This window comes from Mesoplodon mirus (genome assembly GCF_964341445.2).
Source record: "Mesoplodon mirus genome assembly, chromosome: 3".
Lineage (NCBI taxonomy): Eukaryota > Metazoa > Chordata > Mammalia > Artiodactyla > Ziphiidae > Mesoplodon > Mesoplodon mirus.
The window spans coordinates 145,807,135-145,830,747 of record NC_138978.1 but is presented as its reverse complement, the minus strand read 5'-3'; the positions used below and the strand labels follow the sequence as shown (position 1 = coordinate 145,830,747).

The window sequence follows — 23,613 nt, the reverse complement described above, 5'->3', positions numbered from 1 at the left end:
TGCTTTTTCATTCAGTATGGGCCCTAACATGAGCCAGATACTTCATGTGGCATGAAGCAGAAGGAGTGGTGATCTCTTCCATGTAGGAGGAAAAACTGTCTGAGATAGATTTATTGAGAGCCAGTACTGTATTGTACGAGACTTTAAGGGAAATTTAAGGAATTTTCAAGGATTTTTTTGTCCCCTGTTGATTTTTGCCTCATGTGCTGACGTTGACATTAGAACTCAAACTATGTAGAAGATACAGGTCCACTCTCAAGTGTTTCTATATCTTTCTAAAAGAGAAATAAAAAAGGTTTTACCATTACCTAAAGCATTTTTATTTCCACATCTAAGTAAGTTGTTTGTGTGCTTGATACAATGTGTGACTACTCCTAGTAATTATTATATTTATGCCCAGATATGAAGAAAAGGGCAATATATTTTAAATAGCATTTTTATTATTATATCAAACACAAACTAACCTTAATATTGTAGATATGGTTTGTGTTTTGGGGCCCATTACTATTGATGACTTACTCTGGCATATACAGTTGTCAAAGGAGTTAAATTTTGGTATTTGACTTCATGCTAACTAAAGATTGATATACCTCCCTTTTATTTCTGCTAGTTTATAGGTACAGTAAGAAATTAGTCAAATATGGAAGGCTCATTATGAGATGCTAGGAAAGAAATAAAAAATATTAGACATGGATTCTACCCTCAAAAATACCTTTCTTAGTACTAGAGAAAATAAGACATGTGCTTACAAAGATAACTAAATAATGCAAAAGCAGTAAAGCCAGTCCCCAACTTATGTAAACCCTGGCTCATGAATAGTAGAGCAGAAAGAGAATGGGTCTTGAAGCCTGATCCTTGTTCACATTCTGGCCCTGTGACTTACCATATTAGCGGCGAAACCTTGGGCAGTGTACTTAATGGGCAGTGTACTTGATAGTTTCTAGGTTTGTTTCATTGTCTCTAAGTGTGAATAATACCTTGCTGATAGGGTTGTCATGGACATTAAATGGTATATGTGGTGTTTTTAGCATAGTGTCTGGTGCGTGATAGGTAAGTGATCAGTAAATGGTAGTCTTAGTTATGGGTGGTGAAACATTGATGGTGATGATAGTGAGTGGCTGCAAGCAAGCCCTGAGTGTGTAGTCTGTGACCCTAGACACTTCCCTTTCTGCAGCTTCAGTTTAGGGTTTTATTTTTCCCTGCTCACTCCTTCTTCTGCCTCTCTGCTGGCTTGATTGCTTCTTCCTTGTAGTCCTATTATTCTCTCATGGCTCAACAATCTGTGGGAAAAGGGGTGAAGAGAGAAGCATAATCTCAGTGGCTCTTCTGTTCCTGCCCTCACCTCTGGAATCACCCTCTTATTTCATTTCACCTATATGTTTAGGACCCACTTGTACTTTTCTACCATTTCTACCCTAAATCATTTGATAAAGCACCCAGGGTAGATTGATTTTAGGCATTCTGAAATTATTTATTTCATAAACATTTGTTGAAAGTTTTATATGTGCCATACTAGATCCTGTGGATGTAAAGATGAATAAAAACAAGCTTGTTTTAAAGAGCCCACAGACTGGAGGAGGATGACCAGTGAGTACATGTGTAATGTAGTGTGTTAAGAGGTCTGCTCGTTACATGAACAACGTAATGTAGAAATACAGAGGAGGAGGACTGAGACTTGGTTTGGGAGGTGGTGAAAGGGGAAGTCTGATGTATGATGCAGTCTTCACAGGATAGGTGAACTAGACTTGAGGGAGAACTGTTCAACCACCATGTAATAGTGATTGCAGGAAAGCAGAAGACAGTGTGTTTCAGTGTCTTTAACCTAGGATCTGTGCTGAATGCCATGCTCAGGAGTTTAGATGTTGTCTTATAGAGAATGTAGAACCCTGGAAGGTTTTTAAGCTGGATAGTGTGGCACTTTTAGGTCAGTGTGTTTAAGAAAGGTTATTTAACTATTGTAATAGAAGATGAATTGGAGGTAGGAACTACTGGAGGCAAAAGGACTGGTTAGATAAACAGTGATGAGATCCTCATTAGCAATGTTAATTGAGGGACAAAGAATTTGTAGATTGAGGGATGGTCTCAGTATATCCTGGTGAGTGACTGAACATATGCAATGAGTAAGGAATTAAGATTGTTTAATTAGTTTAGAAAGCAGTAGAGAAGTAAGTTTGTGGGAGGGAGATAATTTAGTTTCAGTCATGCTGAATTTGAGGTGTCTGTGGAATATCCAGGTAGAGATGGATATCCTTGTTGTTAAAATACTGTCGTTGGGATTTAGGATGGGGAGATGATCAAGTGGTAATGTAAGATAACAGTAGACTAGGAGGATAGTTTTTTGTATCATAGATTATTGCTAATTGAAAAATCAAAGATTGCTGTGAGTGCAAAATACACTCACAGCAATCAGTGGAGTTGGGGAAGAATAGGAAAACTTGATTAGAGAGGGAGATTTCAGAGCTCCAGATTTTAGAGAAAAGCAATTTCAAGTGATAGTAAGTTCTGAACATGCCCACAAGCAAAGATGCAGAAGTACATATAAAATGCTAAAAGGTTTTAAGGAAGGGAGTGAATTACCATCCATTGGGGAAGATGTGAGACAACATCCATGAAAATGGCATTTGGGTTCAGCTTTGAAGAATGGGTATAAAGTTGAAAAGAATAAGCAGAGGTATTTTAGATAGAGGGAAGTTCATAAACACCAGAGTATGCAGTGGTAAAATGTAGGGACTATTTCAGGACAAGAGAAAAGTCCTCTTGGGTCTAACATAGGTGTATGTATGTATATGTGTGTGTGTGTGTATGTGTGTACATAAGTATATATATGTATATGTATCAGTATATCAGTATATATACTGTATATCAGTATATACACACATATATATATACACACACACACATATATATATGTAAAATAAAAAGGAAAGATATGAGGTCTAAAGCCTGGAGTGCCTCACTGAGTAGAAGTTTGGATTTAATTTGTTAACCAGTGAAAACTCACTAAAAGTTTTTCACCAAGGAACCATGACCAGGGATGTGCTTTAGAAAGAGTAATGTAGCAACAGGAAGGCTATAGGAAAAGACACCAATTAAGGAGGTCTTTGGAGTCATCTATGAGGGAAATGGTAAAAATCTGAATTAAAGTAGTGGCAAGAGGAATATAGGAGGACAGGAGAGACATTACAGAGGTGCAATTTACTGGATTTAGGAACTAAATGTATTTGGAACATTAGAAAGAAGGAAGGAGGCTTCCCTGGTGGCACAGTGGTTGAGAGTCCGCCTGCCGATGCAGGGGATACGGGTTCGTGCCCCGGTCCGGGAGGATCCCACATGCCGCGGAGCGGCTGGGCCCGGGAGCCATGGCCGCTGAGCCTGCGCGTCCGGAGTCTGTGCTCCGCAATGGGAGAGGCCACAACAGTGAGAGGCCCGCGTACCGCAAAAAAAAAAAAAAAAAAAGAAAGAAGGAAGGAAGTGTCAAAGATGACACTAGTTTCCAGCAAGTATGACTAGGAAAATGATGAGGTCATTAATATAAATAAGAAATCCAGAGAGGGATGGTTTTTTCTTGGATGGTGTGTTGGGGTGGAAGATAAAAGTGGTTTTGTGTATATGGTAAGGCAGAATATTTAGGCAACTGGAAATGGCTGTGGATCTTGAAATCATGAATGGAGTTTGGGAGAAGGTTTTTTCAGATCGTATATAGTTAGAGAACAGGAACCAAGGGAAGGGATTAAATTGTTGAGGGAGAATGTATGGAGAGAAAAGGTAAGAGAGTCATTTCCTTTCATTAACAGAGAATTAAGGATGTCACTTAAACAGAGAAGAGAAATTAACAACCATAAAGTGGGGAATTAGGAGAATGTTGCATTTCATCAGACACGGAAGGGGAGTTTTGAATGCTACACCACAGAGAGACTGGGGAGGATGAGAATTCAGACAAGCCCCTTTGTCCAGTAGAAGATGATCAGTTACTTTCAGTGTACATTTTAGTAGTGTAGAATCATACATGAGATTGAAGGTGGTTAGGAGAGAATAAGTGGAAGAGAGTGTACATTTGCTGCCTGCACTTTCATACCACTTGTTCTCTATCAACTTTCAGAGTCAAGAAAGAGAGGTAGTTGAAAGGGTTCACCTTCTCCCTCCAACCCAACAATAGTAACCCTCCTCTGGTGTATATTTGGGAAGGATGGGGATTTGCTTCTAATACACATTTGAGTCTCTGCCAGGTGGTTGTGCCTCTGCATAGTTGACTCAGGAGAAGTACTGCTCACTTCATGTCCGTCCGGTCACCTAAGAGGGCTACTGAGTATAGTTCTTTTATAGGATTTGGTTCATTCTCCTGAGGTACAAGGAAAGGGGTCGGTAGAGTAGGTTATGCTTCTCTTTACTGCTCTGACCCTTTATTCTGCATACTATTCTGCAGGTTTATGAAGGTCACACTTGACTAATGTGGGTTGAGGTGACTAAAGGGAATTACAAGGTAGAAGGAAAAATATTTTTAAATGTACATTTTTTTTTTTTTTTTGCGGTACGCGGGCCTCTCACTGTTGTGGCCTCTCCTGTTGTGGAGCACAGGCTCTGGACGTGCAGGCTCAGCGGCCATGGCTCACGGGCCCGGCCGCTCCGCGGCATGTGGGATCCTCCCGGACCGGGGCACAAACCTGTGTCCCCTGCATCGGCAGGCAGACTCTCAACCACTGCGCCACCAGGGAAGCCCTAAATGTACATTTTTTACATGACATATTGCTACCTCATTAGGGCTGGTAAAGAACTATTACCCCATTCCTCAAACTCTGAATAATTTCAGTAGAGAAGCTTTGGAACAGCCAGTATTGGAAATATCTACAAGAATAGAGAGGGTCAGAGAGGGCCTGGATAGGGATTAGGAGGACCAGTGTAAGAGAACTTTCTGATCAAGTAGGGAGAACTACCATTCATTGAGCTCCTACTGTGTGCCTGACTCTGTTAGTTTCTGTACACATTGTTATACTTAGGCTTCACTGCAACACATTGTGGTAGATAAGATTATTTCCATTTTACAGAAGTGAGAGGAGATTTTAGATCAAATAAGTAATTTTTAACCTAAGGTCACACAGTAAGTTTATAAAGGCTATACTTGTCAAGTCCACTGCAAAAATGAATGATGCTTTAGCTTCTGTTTGGTCATCACTGATGCCTTAGTGTCCTCCCTAAGTCTCTTTCATTCATAATTAACCCCTTCAGTTGGGTCCTTTAGAGCAGTTTATATATTATAAATCTGAAATACAGATATTGTAGAAAAAGTAAGAAAATATTATGGCCTCTATTTGTTGATCATATTTTCTCCTCTAGGTGGCCATGTTAATCTTCCATTTTTTGGAATACAAAAGGGGATAATATCTATAAGAAATTTTTCTAGGAAAAATAAACATTAAAATAATTGATCAAATTTCTTTGTTCACAATTTTAATTTATTTTACTTTGTTCTTCTTAAAATTAAGCAGATTTTCTGATAATCCTCTTATTTTAAAAAGGCCTAAGAGTTAAATAGTAGGTTGTGATATCTTGTTTAAGTTGGTAAGATAGAACAACCTTTGAAATTCCATTCATGCTATTTAGTACTTCCCATTTTTATATTAGATAGGAGAAGCCTATTAGATTTTATATAAACAAACAGTGTAAAATTATTAGAATGTCTCTGTTATTTATAGCTTTTCATTCTCAGTTCACCATAGAGATTACCAAGCTATATTTACATATGGTGGCATAGCTATATTATTAAAAACCATATGATGTTATTTTTTTGGTGAGTTAATTTTAAATGCTATTAAAAATAATTTCCAGCATCACTTATGTCTTAGGGTACATGTAACCCATATATATACACACACACACACTTGCCACTCTCTTTCTATGGCTGCTTCACAAGCTCCATGCTATTGATTTTGATGTTTTCTTAAAATTAGGGTCATTAAAACACATTTCTTTATTCCTTTTATTTAAATGTTACTTTAAAAATAATTTAATACTTAAGAGTAATAAATTCTTTGTTTATATTTTCTTTAAGTGTATTTTAACTGCTTTATATTGTTCTATTGATTTTCACAATTTCTGTGTGAAGAGGGTAAGTATAAAAAAATTGTGTCTGTGTTTTCCAGATGGCTTTTACACAAAAATTTTTAGTCTTAAAATAGTAAAAGTTATTTATATTACATGGTTTATTTAGATTTTTGATAAGCCTTTTCTTTGACTTCAGGTTTTTGTTCGTGAACATTTCTCCTCTGAAGAATTCTTTAGTGTGTGTGTGTGTGTGTGTGTGTCTGCACTCTTAAGTATGACCAATTTGGGGAGAAATTGATCTTGAAGACTTTTCCTGCATCTTTGTGTTTTGGAGATCTTTTTATATGATGAGATCAATTGTTACTAGTAGTGTAGAATTCGTTTATAGTGCTACTTTTGCAGGCCACCCGTGACCTGTAAAATGAGATGTCTTTGTGCAATTTAGGTAAAGGCATAGCCTGCTGGGTGGATGAATTAGAAAGCAGTACCACCTTTGAGCAAACAGTTCATCATGAGAATATAGTTCAGTTAGCAGATACCACCTATGTAAGAAGAAAAAGACATTCCTTCCTCCAGGTGTAAGCTTTGGTGGACCCAACGCACACTGTACTTAAGCACCCCCGTCAGCCAGGTACTTATTGCAGTGCACAGCCTACACAGCCGTACACAGTGGTCCTAAAAACCTATTTTTATACACTTCCAGTCTTAAAATAAGCTGGTGGGATTGCTGTGTTTTCCATGGTAAATCTATATATATATCTTTCATAATTTTTTTTGTCTGAGCTACTTGTCTAGTAGTGGAATGATAGAAATTAAATCATAGACATTAAAGATATCCTTAATTGACTGATTACAAAACTGACACCTAGAGACGTGCAACTTTACTAAGATCATACAGTTTATTAGCAGCAAAACTGAGGCTCTAAGTGTTTGTAACCAGAGAACAGAGGTCAGTGCTCTTAAAAAGAACTATTCAGTAACCAAGCAAGTAAATAAGAGAGATACACTATAAATCAAACATGGCCTGTGTCCATTGCTAGGGGTTGAGGCATGTCTGGGAAGTGGAGGAATAATGCTAATGGCAATCTGACAGTTAATAGGACCTGACACTTTACAGGTTTCTGTTAGCAAAGCCTATAGGAACTCAGTCTCAGATACATTTAGGGAGCATTACATAGAGTCACAAATGGACTGACAATAATCTCATTACCTGAGGGCAATAATGGGTGGTTTAAACTGACTAGAACATCTGTATTTGCCGTAAGTTTAAGCTTACCAACAAGGTACATCTCCTAGGAAACTGTCCCTAATGAGGGAGGCAAGTGTGTTTGTACTTTGTGAGGTAATCTCTTTAAGGAAATGGAAAACTCAAAGCTATTTCTGAAGACTAGGCCCAACATGGCTGTCAACTTTGGAGCTCAGGGAAGAAACCCTCACTGTTTTAGAGTATAGTGGAAATCTGGAGGATAGCATGGTGGGAAGGCCCTATGGTAAAGGAGCCCTCCAGCCAGAGGGATGTTTATTAATGTGGCTACAGTAATATATATGTTTATTGTGTTTCAGGCTCTGCTGAAGTCTTTGTATAGAACTTAATTTTATCTTCACAGAAATATTTTGATTTTATTACTTACTTATCTGTTTAATTAATTAATTTTGAAAAAGCAGCAGCTTAGAGAGGTACATTAACATGCCCAAGATTGCTATCTCATTGTTCTAAGAGAATTTCATAAAGACTTTGGACACCTAGGAAAATCAAGAACCATACAACTGGGAAATATCTGGGGTTTTGGTCTCAAACTCAGATATGAAGCATATTATGCCTGCTGTATTTAGCAGAAAACTTGAGCAGCCCTTAAGGAAATATTGGTGACTTATTACTTTACCTGCTAGGCTTATTCCAAAAAAGACAGAGCTGGGTTTTTGACATACTATAAAACTTCATGATGGACTATTGTGGGAAATCACGTAGATAAGGGGAAGGATTTGGGGAGTTGGTTCCTATGGGAAGTATTCCAATTATCTTGGGTACAGAAATCTAGAACTAGTCTCCTGTCACCTGCAGATGTGATTGTATTAAGCATACCACAGCAAAGAGCATAAGGGTCTATGCAGGGGGCACACTACCTGTGCCTGCACCTTAGTTTTATTATTATTTTTTAATGTTTGGCAGAAATCTTGACTGTAGACCTTTGCTTTAGAGTATGTGATAGGAGATTTAGGAAGCTCCATCTAATATTGTAAGTCTTTGTAACAGTCTCAACAGTAATAAAGGTAACACTATCACTATGATACTTAGGTATAGTTCTAGGAACTGTGAGAAGGCAACTGTTGTTAATATGGGCATCTCTAATAAGAATAATAATCTAATCAACCAATAAAATGCTACACCTTCCCTTGTGATGGACTGGTAGGAACTTAAACGGTAAATACTAAGAAGTTAATGTCCTTCACTCATGTTCATACCACCCAGAATCAACCACCATTAGTACTTTAGCATACTTTTTCCAGAAATTTTTTATGGCTATATTTTTTAAAACTTTATGTAGTAATACATGGATACATTTTGCTTTTAAAAATTTAACCTGTTAGGGTGGAGAGGGACGAGTACTATTGACTGCCACCTCATCACACTTCCAAGCTGGAAACATGCACTGTGGGGAGGGAGGCTGCTAGTACATGCAGTAGCTAGGCACTGAAACTCGTGTGGTTAGCTGTGGGAGAGGACTCCATCTAGGTGCATGGAGACAGCCCTGAGGGCCTGGGATGTGGTCTGGACCAAACCCAATGTCAGTACGCACATAGCGGGGCATGGCTGTCAGAAAATACCTCGAGACAAACAATAATGACAGCACATATTGGGATGCAGCAATTGCAGTTCTAAGAGGGAAGTTCCTCAAGAAGCAAGAAAAATCCCAAACAACCTAACCTACCACCTAAAAGAATTAGAAAAATAAGAACAACAAAACCCAATGTCAGCAAAGGAAGGAAATAAAGATCAGAGAGGAAATAAATAAAATAGAAATTAAAAAACAATAGAAGAGATCAATAAAACCAAGAGCTGGTTTTTTGAAAAGATAAAATTGACAAACCTCTAGTCAGGCTCACTAAAAAGAAAAGAGAGAGGACTCAAAAAAACAAAATAAGGAATGAAAGAGGAAAAATAACCAATGATACTGCAGAAATACAAAAAAAAAATACTATGAACAGTTATATGCCAACTAATTGAACAACTTAGAAGAAATGGACAAATTTCTAGAAACATACAGCCTGCCAAGTCTGAGTCAAGAAGAAACATAATTTTAACAAACCAATCACTAGAAGTGACATAGAATCTGTAATAAAAAAAACTTCCTGCAGGGCTTCCCTGGTGGCGCAGTGGTTGAGAGTCCGCCTGCCGATGCAGAGGACACAGGTTCGTTCCCCGGTCTGGGAAGATCCCACATGCCACGGAGCGGCTGGGCCCATGAGCCATGGCCGTTGAGCCTGTGCGTCCAGAGCCTGTGCTCTGCAACAGGAGAGGCCACAATAGTGAGAGGCCCGCATACCGCAAAAAAAAAAAAATTCCTGCAAACAAAAATCCAGGATCAGATGGCTTCAATGGGGAAATCTACCAAACATAAAAAGGAGAACTTATACCTATCCTTCTCAAACTATTCCAAAAGATTGAAGAGGAGGGAAAACTCCCAAATTCATTCTGTGAAGCCACCATCACCCTGATATTAAAACTAGACAAAGACACTACAAAAAAAAGAAAATTACAGGCCAGTATCTTTGATGAATATAGATGAAAAATCCTCAACAAAATGTTAACAAACCAAATCCAACAGTACATAAAAAGGATCATACACTATGATCAGGGTGGATTCATTCCAGATTTGCAAGGATGATTCAACATATGCAAAGAAATCAGTGTGATACACCACATTAACAAAAGAAAAGACAAAAACCATATGATCATCTCCATAGATGCAGACAAAGCAATTGATAAAATTCAACATCCATGCATGACAAAAACTTTCACCAAAGTGGGTATAGAGGGAACATATCTCAACTTATTAAAGCCATTTACAGCAAACCCAACAGCCAACATAATACTCAGTGGTGAAAAGCTGCAAGCCTTCCTGCTGAATTCTGGAACAAGTCAAGGATGCCCACTCTCACCACTTCTATTCAACATAGTATTGGAAATCCTAGCCACAGGGATCAGACAAAAAAAAAAGAAGTAAAAGGTATCCAAATTGGAAGGGAGGAGGTAAAACTGTCACTATATGCAGATGATATGATACTCTATATAGAGAATCCTAAAGACTTCATACAAAAACTATTAGAACTAATAAATGGATTCTGCAAGGTAGCAGGATACAAGATTAACATAAAGAAATCTGTTGCGTTTCTTTAACAATGAAATATCAAAAAGAAAGTAAAAAACCAATCTAGTTTAAAATCATGTCAGAAAAAATACCTAGGAGTAAACTTAACCAAGGAGGTGAGAGACCTATATGCTGAAAACTATAAAACATTGATAAAGGAAACTGAAGAGGATTCAAAGGAATGGAAAGATATCCAATGCTTTTGGATTGGAAGAATTAATATTGTTAAAATGACCATACTACCCAAAGCAATCTACAGATTTAATGCGATCCCTATCAAATTACCCATAACATTTTTCACAGAACTGGAACAAATAATCCTAAAATTTATATGGAATCACAAAAGACCCAGAATTGCCAAAGCGATCCTGAGGAAAAAGAACAAAGCTGGAGGCATAGCCTTCTCAGACTTCAGACAAGACTACAAAGCTACAGTAATCAAAACAGTGTGATAGTGGCCCCCAAACAGACATATATTATAGATCAGTAGAACAGAATAGAGAGCCCAGAAATAAACCCACACACCTGTGGTCAGTTAATCTACAACAAAGGAGACAAGAATATACAATGGAGAAAAGACAGTCTCTTCAGCAAGTGGTGTTGGGAAAGCTGGACAGCTACATGTAAATCAATAAAATTAGACCACTCCCTCACACCATATACAAAAATAAACTCAAAATTGTTTAAAGACCTATATATAAGACATGACACCATAAAACTCCTAGAAGAGAACATAGGGAAAGCATTCTCTGACATAATTTGTAGCAATATTTTCTTAGATCAATCTTGCAAGCAACAGAAATAAAAGCAAAAATAAATAAATGGGACCTAATCAAACTTAAAAGCTTTTGCATAGCAAAGGAAATGATCAACAATACAAAAAGACAAACCTATGGAATGGAAGAAAATATCTTCAAGTAATACAACCAACAAGGGCTTAATTTCCAAAATATATAAATGGCTCATACAACTCAATATCAGAAAAACAGTCTAATCAAAAAATGAGCAGAAGACATACAGATGGCCCACAGGCACATGAAAAGATGCTCAGCATTGTTAATTATTAGAGAAATGCAAATCAAAACCACAATGAGGTATCACTTCACACCTGTCAAAATGGCTAGCATCAAAAAGTCTACAAATGGGGAATTCCCTGGTGGTCCAGTGGTGGTCCAGGACACCACACTTTCACTGCCGAGGGCCTGGGTTCAATCCCTGGTTGGGGAATTAAGATTCCGCAAGCCTGTGCAGCACAGCCAAAAAAAAACGGAGGGGTTTGTAAAGCAGCTATACTCCAATAAAAAAAGGGGGGGACCCTCCTATACTGTTGGTGGGAATGTAAATTGGTACAGCCACTATGGAAAACAGTGTGGAGGGTTTTTTTTAAAATTGGTTTTTTAAAAATTAGTTATCTGTTTTATACATACTAGTGTATATATGTCAATCCCAATGGAGGTTTCTTTTTTTTTTTTTTTTTTTTTTTTTTTTTTTTTTTTTTTGCTGTACGCGGGCCTCTCACTGCTGTGGTCTCTCCCGTTGCGGAGCACAGGCTCCGGACACACAGGCTCCGCGGCCATGGCTCGCGGGCCCAGCCGCTCCGCGGCATGTGGGATCCTCCGGGATCGGGGCACGAACCCGTGTCCCCTGCATCGGCAGGCGGACTCTCAACCACTGCGCCACCAGGGAAGCCCCCAATGGAGGTTTCTTAAAAAACTAAAAGCTACCATATGATCCAGCAATCCCATTTCTGGGCATATATCTGGAAAAGACAAAAACTCTAATTTGAAAAGATCTGTGCACCCCAATGTTCATAGCAGCACTGTTTACAATAGCCAAGACATGGAAACAACCCAAGAACCTATCAGTAGCTAGCAGGAAGCAGCTGCATAGAACAGGGAGATCAGCTTGGTGCTTTGTGACCACCTAGAGGGGTGGGATAGGGAGGGTGGGAGGGAGGGAGATGCAAGAGGGAAGAGATATGGGAACATATGTATATGTATAACTGATTCACTTTGTTATAAAGCAGAAACTAACACACCATTGTAAAGCAATTATACTCCAATAAAGATGTTAAAAAAAAAAAAGAACCTATCAATAGACGATTGGCTTACGAAGATGTGGTATCTATCTGTCTGTCTGTCTATCAAATGGAGTATTACTTAGCCATAATAAAGAATGAAATGTTGCCATTTTTAGCAACATGGATGAATCTAGAGAATATCATACTGAGTGAAGTAAGACAAAGACAAATACGGTATCATTTATATAGCAGAATCTAAAAAATAATACAAATGAATCTATATACAAAACAGAAAGAGACTCACAGACATAGAAAACTAACTCATGGTTACCAAAGGGGAAAGGGAGCATGGTGGGGAGGGATAAATTAGCGGTTTGGGATTAATAGATACAAACCACTATTCATAAAATAGATAAGCAATAAGGATTTACTGTATAAAAGAGGGAGCTATGTTCAATCTCTTTTAATAACCTATAATGGAAAAGAATCTGAAAAAAATATATGTATATATAACTGAATCACTTTGCTGTACATGTGGAACTGACACAATATTGTAAATCAACTATAATTTAAAAAAATTTAACCTGAAAGCTAAATGTTCCCTATCTTGATCCCTTCACCCTTTCTCAGAGGCAACCATTATAACGTTGGTATATATGCTTCTGGTCCTTGTTTTCATACTTTACATATAAACTGTTCAAAGAAAGTATACTTTTGCGTGTTTTTAAGCTTACATTAATGTACCTTTTTCCTTGTGGGAAGAGGAATAAAGTAGACAGTGAGTAACAGGAAGTCAGGAAATATCAGTTAATGGAACAGCTGGATAAGATCAAAAATTTTCCTCACTAGACTCTGAATTTCTTTAGACCAGGGACTGAGTCTTCTGTTCTTGTTTTTGTTTTTTTAAAGAATCAATTTTATTTATTTATTTATTTTTGGTTGCGTTGGGTCTTTGTTGCTGCACACGGGCTTTCTGTAGTTGTGGCGAGCGGGGGCAACTCTTCATTGCGGTGCGCAGGGTTCTCCTTATGGTGGCCTCTCCTGTTGCGGAGCACGGGCTCCAGGCACGCGGCCTTCAGTAGTTGTGGCACACAGGCTCAGTTGTTCCGCGGCATGTGGGATCTTCCCGGGCCAGGGATCCAACCGTGTCCCCTGCATTGGCAGGCGGATTCTTAACTACTGCACCACTAGGGAAGTCCCGAGGCTTCTGTTTTTAAATACACCTTTCCTTCTATCCCCTCGTGCCTAATGTAATCTGATTAAAGCCATTAAGTAATTTTCGTAGGGCGGGTTTATATCTCAAAGAGTTAATCTAAATGAATTTACAGTTAGTGGACCAGTGGAAGATTCATTACAGTTAGAAGTTTCTAAATTATCACTTGTCTATCTAAAACAAAAGAAGTTAAACAGGAAAAAGGGGGAAAGGAAAACCTAATCAGAGCATTAAAACATGAAATCATAATTGTCTATTTATGATGTTAACTCCTCATATATCCTTCTCTCATTTTTTCAGAAGTGATTCTGACTCTGTACTGCTTAGTTAAAAATCCATCACTGAGAAATAATGTAAATAGTTATAAATGAATACTGGAACTGAAGAATATATCAGTGTTGTGTTGGTTTCTTATTAAAAACTTTATCATGAAGACAATAATTAGAAATTGATTAATTTCCCTATACTGTTTTCCCAGTTTGCTCTTCAAGGTTTCTCATTCTGCACGTTGAGTGTGGTACAGACTTAACTAGGCATTTGCACTAAATTTATTTACATGTCCTCTAAACTTGTTCACAACACTTCTGAAATTTTAGCACTTTTTTTTTTAAAAGAGTTTGTCTTGAAACTAAACCTCATTGTGGGGAGAGATCATTCAAATATCCTTTCTTTCCAGTTTCTGCTATAACAAAATATAGAATATGAAGTTAAGGGAAGAACAAGGAAGACAGTTATGATCATGAAGGCATGAACTAAATTGTTTATATGATAATGTCAGAAGGCTATGTCTTACCTGTGCCATGTTTGGGCAGATATTAATCATGGTTTGAATTTCAGAAGGAAAGAGAAAAGAGACCTGAGTGAATGCAAACTTTTATTGGGCAGTGGGGATAGACTGTGAAAGTTGAATCAGACATGTAACTATACAAATCATACATCATGGCATACTCCTGCTCCATTCATGTTGAATAATTACTGAGCTGTTTCAAAGAGGAAAATATCAACTTAATTATCAGTTTTTGGTGAAATGAAATTGAGGTTCTATTTTAATTTTAAAATTCTGAAAAATCTCTCATCTAAGCAGTCTTGATGTGGGGCTCTCCTTTGGAGACTTGCTGCCTTTGAGAAAATAAATTACATTGAAATCTCTGATGCATGAATTCAAAATTACATTGAGAAGCTGAGAGGTGTTTTGATGCTTTGGCGTATCTCTTTCCTTTTGCTTGATACCTACTCATAAGGATAACGATTTTCTTAGAACATATGGTTATATTTAAGTCTCTGAGGTGTTCAGAAATACCGTCAACCGAAACTAAGGTAATTTAAATGGATTTTGAGAATTAGTATGGTAGTTATTTAAGGCCTAGACAGTTACGAAGAAAGTTCTTTTCTTTTTACAATTTAAACCATCTTTTAGTCATTGTGCCTTGTCTCAGTAGTTAAGAGAAAAACATACTATGGGATTTTGGTCATTGGTAACTTTGGAAATGCTTCTTTAAGTATAAGTTTAATTAAGCATCAATTATCTATGAGGAAAATATTTATAAACTAAATCTTTTAAAATTTCATAATGAACAGCTTTTTCAAGATGATAGATTAAAATATTTTTGAAGTCTAAAAATCTGTATTTTTACTACATTGACAAAAGATTAATTACAGTTCCATAAATTACATTAGTTATAATATGTTGAATGATTACACTTTAGTAAACACTATTCTAAACACTTTACATAAATTAACTCTCTTAATTTTTACAATAATCCTAAGAGACAAATGCTGTCAGTGTCCGTATCTTGCAGATGAGGACACTAAGCACAGTGAGGCCGAGTAACTTGTCTGAGGTTGTACAGCAACTGTGTGAGGGAGCCAGGATTCAAATACAGCCATCTGTCCTCAGATCTGATGCCCTGAACCTCTCCACTGAAATACCTCTGTCTTTTTACGTAACTTTTATACCTAAATAAGTTCTTAATATTGCTGTTTTTATTGTGTAAGTAATACATGTTCATTATTGAAAAAATCAGAAATTACAGATGAACGAATAGAACAATTACTCATATTCCCACCATCACAAAACCATTGCTTTCACTTTCATGTATCCTTTTATAGATATTTCTCTTTGCATGTATATTTTTAAATCAAAATGGCTTCTACTTTACACAGTGTGTAGTAATCTGCTTTTGTTCCACTCAGAAATATAGTTTTCCTTGCCAATATGTATACTTCTATGACATCAGATATACAAATTGTGTAATATATTATTATATGGATGTACCATATTTATTTAGTAATTTCCAGTTACTGACATTGTCTGTTTCTTTTCCCTTATGAATAAGGTTGTTCTTAATAATTCCTAAAATTTGACTTCTACCGTGTTCTTTGACATTCTCTGTTCCTTCAAGATACTGACTTGAATTGCACTGCTCAGAGGAGCTTTTTTCATTCTGTGCTTATGTTTTTAATAAGGCATCTGGATGTGATTTGTGCATGTTCATGTTTTGTATAGTGCCAAAAACAATTCAAGGTGCAGTACATTTGTAAGGGCATTATAGTGACTCAGAAATGGTGATATTAAAAATATTTAACAACTGGTATGATAATATAAACTAATATATTAATCAAGAGGAAATAAAAATTGAATACAGTCATTTTATTCTCTACCTAAATTAAAGTTTTTCTATTATAAAACTAATTACCAAAGGATAAAAGTTATAGGAAAAACTATCAAGTTATTCTAGTAATTTCATACTCATTTAATTGTTTTTAGAAATTGTTGCTATGATCTTCTGTTTGCTGCTATTACCAGCTAAATGATATGCTTTTCTGAGCCATTATTTGACATTGGGAACTATCTCAAACTCTTCCAGTTATTTTCCCATTAAATTTGTAGTCATTAGTTGATTTGTGTTAATAACTAGAAACTTCCTCTTAATAGTAATGTTATTTATGATGCAGAATCCTATATCAGCTTCTGCTGAGCTAAAAAATTATATGAAAATGTTTTCTAGACTTCATAATACTGACAGATATTTTTTATATATTCACTATCTCTAGAAACACTAAATGCACAAAAATAATTTATTGGAATGCTATATTTAATAAGGTTGAATTTAATCCATCGAGATAGATGAGAGAGAAATAAAAAGAAAGAAAAAGAAAGAGGTGAACTTGGGCGCTCTGTTTTTGAGCTGCCCAGGTTTGCATCCTGACTCTGCCATCTTCCTCTCTGTGCTAATATTTTCTTATCTGGTAAACGGATATGATGATAATAAATATAATACCAAAACAAGCTAATATTTGTTTATATCAGTGCCAGTCACTGGACAACTGATAGGTACAGGTTAACTCTCATTTTTAGTATTGAAATTAATATTATTATGCCAGTGTTGGCTAGGCATTCAATGAATCTGTGAAACTCAAGAATATTAGGAAGGAGTTCCCTGTCCTGGGCATCTCCCCAGCTTCATATTGCCAGCCTACCGTGATCTCTGTCCCATTACAGGAATGTTTGCAGTGCAATACCAAGATGATGCCTGCAGTGACTTCCATTACCACCTACTCCTCTGCCATCCTTAGATCTTTCAGAGCCAGTCCTATAGTGGCTGTAGTTACCATAAGGAGCTGCATGAGGGGATGTAGACAGGCAGCAGGTAGCTATAACTTGGGTAGACCAGATGGACATTGAGCATTCATTTGCTGGAGGGCCAGTGCCAATAGTGTCTCCTCCTGTAGTGTCTGTGGGAACATGTCAGGATAGGGCCTGGACCACTACTGGGTGGGTGCTAAGGCATCCTTTACCCAGGGCTCCTGAGGTAGCCAGATAGGAGGCCTTAGGTTAACCCTCTAGAGTCCCTATGGTGTCCAGGAGATGGAACTTGTGGTGGCTACTTGCTAGACAACAACCAGCCTAAAGGAAATTTCCAGATGAGGAAACTGAAGCTATACTGGTACTGTATGGTGAACGTCAGCCCTGAGCTGATCGCTGATCATGGTTTGATTACTAGTGAAATAGGTAAAGCGCAATAATTTACCAAAAAATTATTTCCTAGGGGTAGTATATGTGTGTAGGCAATATATGAATGCTTAATATTTACACTGCTAATGAGAGATCTCCAGCATATATTAAGTGGGGAAAAAAAGCAAGGTCCAGAAAAATGTGTATACTATACTACTCTTAATGTGAGAAAGGGAGAATATGTTTGTATTTGTTTATATTTAAAAATAATGGAAGGGAAAACAAGAACTTTTACAAATAGTTATCTGCGAGGAAGGGAGGGACGGAAAGAGGGAATGGGGTAGAGGGGACAGGGATAGAAACTAGACTTCTCTGGAAAGCCTTGTTTTACATAATTATAAAACAGAATTAAATTTAAAAACACACCCTAAAAACCAAAATTACAGTAAAACAAAGGAACTTAGTTGTGTATTCAGTTAGCTTAACCATACAGAGAGGGATGTTTAATTTTTTTTTTTAAGTGAAAGTTAGGTTGGTAGGAAGATGTTACTGTAATCCAAAGGGCATGTCATAGTTATCACCTGCAGTAGTAGCAGTGGGGATAGAAGTAGAGACATTTGAGACATATTTTGTTATGAAGATCGACAAACTTTCAATTCAATATGGGGGGTGACAGAAAGTGAAAAATCTAGGATAGATTCCTGGGTTTTCGGTTGATCAGTGAGGATGGTATGAGAAAAACTCATAAAATAAGGATAAAAATAAGGATTTTGTGGACATGTTAAGACAATTTGAGATATCCACTTAAAATATCAATTTGATAGTTCACTGTATGCATCTGAATACTGCAAGGAAAGATCTGGACTAGAAATATGAATTTGGGAATCATAACTGTGTAGATGTATTTAAAACAAGGGACTATTTTAATGATGCCTATTTATTATATACTACACTATAATCAAATCTGCCTCGCAGACTATTCCAGATTTTTGATTAGGATAATATTGACACAGTGAATTTCAGTAATGTGGACAAATGGAGTATGCTTCTTTTTTTAAAAAAAAATCATGTAAAATATTATACTCCTTTGTATTGGCATCTCAGTTTAAAATGGTTTAAAACGGTTTAAAACGGTTCCCCCTTTTCTGAGGACTATCTCTAATTTCTAGGGGTGGAGCCCCAGCAGTTACATCTGTATTTCATGACCTTACCCCTGTGGCTGTGGTTGATTGATTCAGTGTTCTAAAGAGAAGGTGCGTCAACTTCCACTTTTGGGTCCCTAGAGGGATCCTGGTTCATGCCCCCCCCCCTTTTTTTTTTTTGCGGTGCTCGGGCCTCTCACTGTTGTGGTCTCTCCCGTTGCAGAGCACAGGCTCCAGACGCGCAGGCTCAGCGGCCATGGCTCACGGGTCCAGCCGCTCCGCGGCATGTGGGATCTTCCCAGATCAGGGCACGAACCCGTGTCCCCTGCATCGGCAGGCAGACTCTCAACCACTGTGCCCCCAGGGAAGCCCCATGCCCCTTTTTAAAGGCTTAGTTTTTCAGTCATTTCTTGGATCATGTGACATATATCCTTTTTTGTATACATTTATATCTTTAGCCTACGGTAGCTGTAGTTGGTTTCTGTTGCTAACTAATACAGAAATGTATGTAGAGACCCTTGTGTTTTACTATCTGAGGCTCTGTGTTGAGTTTTGTTAAACTTTGAGATCCTTTAGAAATTTCACCTCAATTTTTCCCCCATTTAAGCCATTGCTGGCATCTATCCTTTTGTGGAAAACTTCTACTGCTTGAGACAATCGTTTAGTGAATCAAGGCCATAAGAATCTTTTGTTTCAGTTTCAGAACTTGTCAGGATGCTTCCTCCAGCAAATGTGATAGATTTATTCTTTTTGGATCTAATAGTGTTGATATTAAAGATATCTTCCTGCTCAGACATTTTTATTCTAAGGATAAAAGTGTCTTAAAAGTTTTCCCCTTCCTTGGAATTTTCAGAAAGTGATACTCTTTTATTTTTTGATTTTTATTTTGTTTATAAATTTATTTATTTTTGGCTGCGTTGGGTCTTTGTTGCTGCACGTGGGCTTTCTCTAGTCGTGGCGAATGGGGGCTACTCTTCGTTGCAGTGCACGGGCTTCTCATCGCAGTGGCTTCTCTTGTTGCGGAGCACGGGCTCTAGGCGCACGGGCTTCAGTAGTTGCGGCACACGGGCTCAGTAGTTGTGGCTCGCAGGCTCTAGAGGGCAGGCTCAGTAGTTGTGGCTCACAGGCTTAATTGCTCCGCAGCATATGGGATGTTCCCGGAACAGGGCTGAAACCCCTGCATTGGCAGGTGGATTCTTAACCACTGTGCTACCAGGGAAGTCCTGATTCTCTTTAATAATACTATATATTCTTATTGAATATATATATGTATAAAATTTTCACATGTATTTAGATTTTAAAATAATAGAAGCATTCAGTGCTGCACACATTCAGTTGAAAGTTTCTAATACAGTGAAAATTGTGGAAGTAATTTCATCAGTGTGAATTAATCCACAAAATATTTTCCTAATGTATTTGACAAAACCTCGTCAGATGAAGATCTGTTTATTCAAAATAATGCTAAATATAAAGTAAATGCTTTTCCCAAATTAATAAGATTTCTGTACATATGAGATGCTTTGAATGCGTTTAATTTGAAGTTTATTTATTTCAGAATCTTACATTTCCAATTAATACATTTTAAATGTTGTAACCTTAGCATACTTTAAGGAAGGACATATTCTGTGTGTTTTTGTATGTGTGGGTTTTTTTGCATTCAGATAAAATAAACTTTAAAAACAGAATAATGCTACCAGCATCTGTGAAGGAATATTCCTTCCTATGAGATGAAGGCTTGGAAAAAACCTTCCTCTAACCATTTCGTGTCTCTGATGTAAATGTAGTTACATGAATAAACAAGAAGGGTTTTTACCAAATGAAACAAAACTCATCTTTCTGAACTCTGGTTTAGGATAGCATTTGGATGAAATCTACCGTTGTAATAAAAATTTAAGATCTCCTATTGTGTTCTCACCAGTCACACACACACACACAAAAACCCCACATATTTTTTAAAAATGGAGGGCACAAAGAAACATTTGGAGGTGATGGATATGTTTATTACCTTGATTATGGTGATGGTTTCATGGGTGTATGCACATGTCCAAACTCATCAAATTATGTATGTTGAATATGTGCAGTTTTTGTGTATCAGTTATACCTCAATGAAGCTGTTAAAAGAAGGAAAACTTTTAAATAGAATAGCACTTGGAGATAACATTTTGGAGGTGCATTTATCAGTAATAACTAGTAGACTCTGTGTATATGAAGTCAAATGAAATATTAATAATAAATAAGTAAAATCATTATATTAAAACAGAAACTAGGGCTTCCTTGGTGGCACAGTGGTTGAGAGTCTGCCTGCCGATGCAAGGGATGCGGGTTCGTGCCCCGGTCCAGGAAGATCCCACATGCCGCGGAGCGGCTGGTCCCGTGAGCCATGGCTGCTGAGCCTGCGCGTCTGGAGCCTGTGCTCCCCAACGGGAGAGGCCACAACAGTGAGAGGCCCACGTACCGCAAAAAAAAAAAACCAAAAAACCCAAAACAGAAACTAGATTTTGTAAGTCTTTACGGGAATATTTTTCTTTGTTTCTATTATAGGTAGAACATTTTCCAGTGACTTTAGAATTTCTGAATTTTTAGAAAATTATCATCTTCTAATTAATCCTCACATATTTTGCAAATTTTATTGTATGGTCTATTTGTCCTTGGGAAATATATTTTTTTGTGTCTTATTTGATAATATAAATTACACAGTACAAAAATATTACTTGATTTATTTTAATAGTAATTACCCATTTATTGAATACATTGTTTAGTAAGTATTTTTTAAAATCAGCTTTATTGAGATTATTGTACATATAAAATTTACTCATTTCAAGTGTGTAATTCAGTGATTTTTAAAGTAACTTTATACCGAATGGTACAACTATCACCTTAAATTATTTCTGGAACATTTTTATTCTCCAAAAAGATCTCTCATGCACTCTTACAGTTAATCACTATTCTCATCCTTAGTCTCAGGCAATTGCTAATCTACTTTCTGTAAGTTTGCCTATTCTGGACGTCACATATAAATGAAAGCATACAATGTGTAGTCTCTTGTGTCTGGCTTCCTTCACTTAGCATAATGTTTTTGAGTTTTATCTGTTGATGTAGATGTGTCGGTAGTTTGTTCCTTTTTATTACTGAGTCCTGTTTCATTGTATAGATATACCACATATTCTCTATCCATTCATTGGTTGCTGAACATTTAGTGCATTTTCAGTTTTTGACTATTGCAAATAATGCTGTTATGAAGTCACCTGCAAGTCTTCATGTGGTTGCCAGTAAGTATGCTAAGATCTTTGTGTTTAATGCATTTAATCTTCACAACATCTTTGTATGTTAAATAGTAACATCATCCCCATTTTACAGATGAGGAAGCTGTAAAATTACGTTAACATCGTACACCTAGCAACTGGTGGGCCCAAGTATGTAACCACTTTCATTAGTTTCTAGTATATCCTTCCTATGGTTTTATTTTTGTTTTTGCAGGAATAAGAGTGTGTGTTTTATTATTTCCCCATTGTTATGTAAAAGGTAGTATACAAATATATAAATTTTTTTCTTTTGCATCTTCTTCTTGTTACTTAGTATATCTAGGAAATCACTAGGTCATATAGAGATCATCTTCCTTCTTTTTACACCTACAGAGTACACCTGAATAAGTACGTAGCATAGTCAACCAGTCTCCTACATATTGGGAAAATATCTTTCAGACTACTTTTTAAAATTTTTTTTATATAAAAAAATTTTTTTTAAATTGAAGTATGGTTGACTTACAATGTTATGTTAGTTTCAGGTATACAGCAAAGTTATTCAGTATTTATACATATATATATATATATATATATATATATATATATATATATATATATATATATATATATATATTCTTTTTCCAATTCTTTTCCCTTATAGGTTATTACAAAATATTGAGTACAGTTTCCTGTGCTACAGGAGGTCCTTGTTGGTTATCTATTTTATATATTGTAGTATGTATATGTTAATCCCAAACTCCTAATTTATCCCTCCCTCCCTTTCCCCTTTGGTAACCATAAGTTTGTTTTCTATGTCTGTGGGTCAGATTACTTTCTATACAATATTAATATCAAGTTTCTTTGAAGACTAATCAGCCTTATATCTGTTACTTTGTTTCCTTTATACTTAATATGGTTGAGACTACTAAGTATATTTTAGTTGTTTTTAGCAGATTATTGAACTTTCTTGTTGGCTGTTATATATGGTAACTTTTGGACCTTTTTTCACACACACACATATATATATATATATATACAGTCAAATTTCTTGGTTTGTATTCTGAATTGAAATCTATCAGGAATACTCAAAGTACTAACAATGACTTACTGAATTCTTTTCAAGCTCTTATCTGTTAAGTTACTCTTTAATAGCAGTTTATTTGAACTCTTAATTACAGAACTTTTAGTATATTCAGGCTCTTGCGTTTTTTTCCCCCCATGATAAACTGTTTAGAACCAATTTTAGGTATTAAAAGCTTCCTAAGCACAGAAACAATGGCATTCGTAGGCAATTTAATAAATAATAAAGAGTTGCCAGGCAGGAAGCATTGTGAATGGTTAGGGGTCCATTCAACAGATTGCTCACAGGGAATTAAAGAGGTATATTAATTAATAAAAAGTTCCACCTGTCTATTAAAAGTTTATAAGTTTTCCTTTTTAAAAATCTCAATCCATAATGTGTTACCTTTAAGTTTTAGGCATGACATTAAATGCCAAGGTCATTCTGCTGTATTCTCTACATTTTTTTACAACTTCCAGTATTATAATTTTATACAGAATCTGTTACATGGCTGCAGATTTTCTCCCTTCATTTATTTACACATAAAGACATAGTCCAGATCAAAGAAGGCC

General features: G+C 36.6%; 1 protein-coding gene across 1 annotated transcript in view; it reads left to right on the top strand.

Annotated features, from left to right (window-relative positions):
* Positions 1-23,613, top strand: part of SYT14 (synaptotagmin 14) — a gene marked incomplete at its 3' end in the record, with an annotated part of 155,665 nt that overhangs the window by 4,911 nt on the left and 127,141 nt on the right.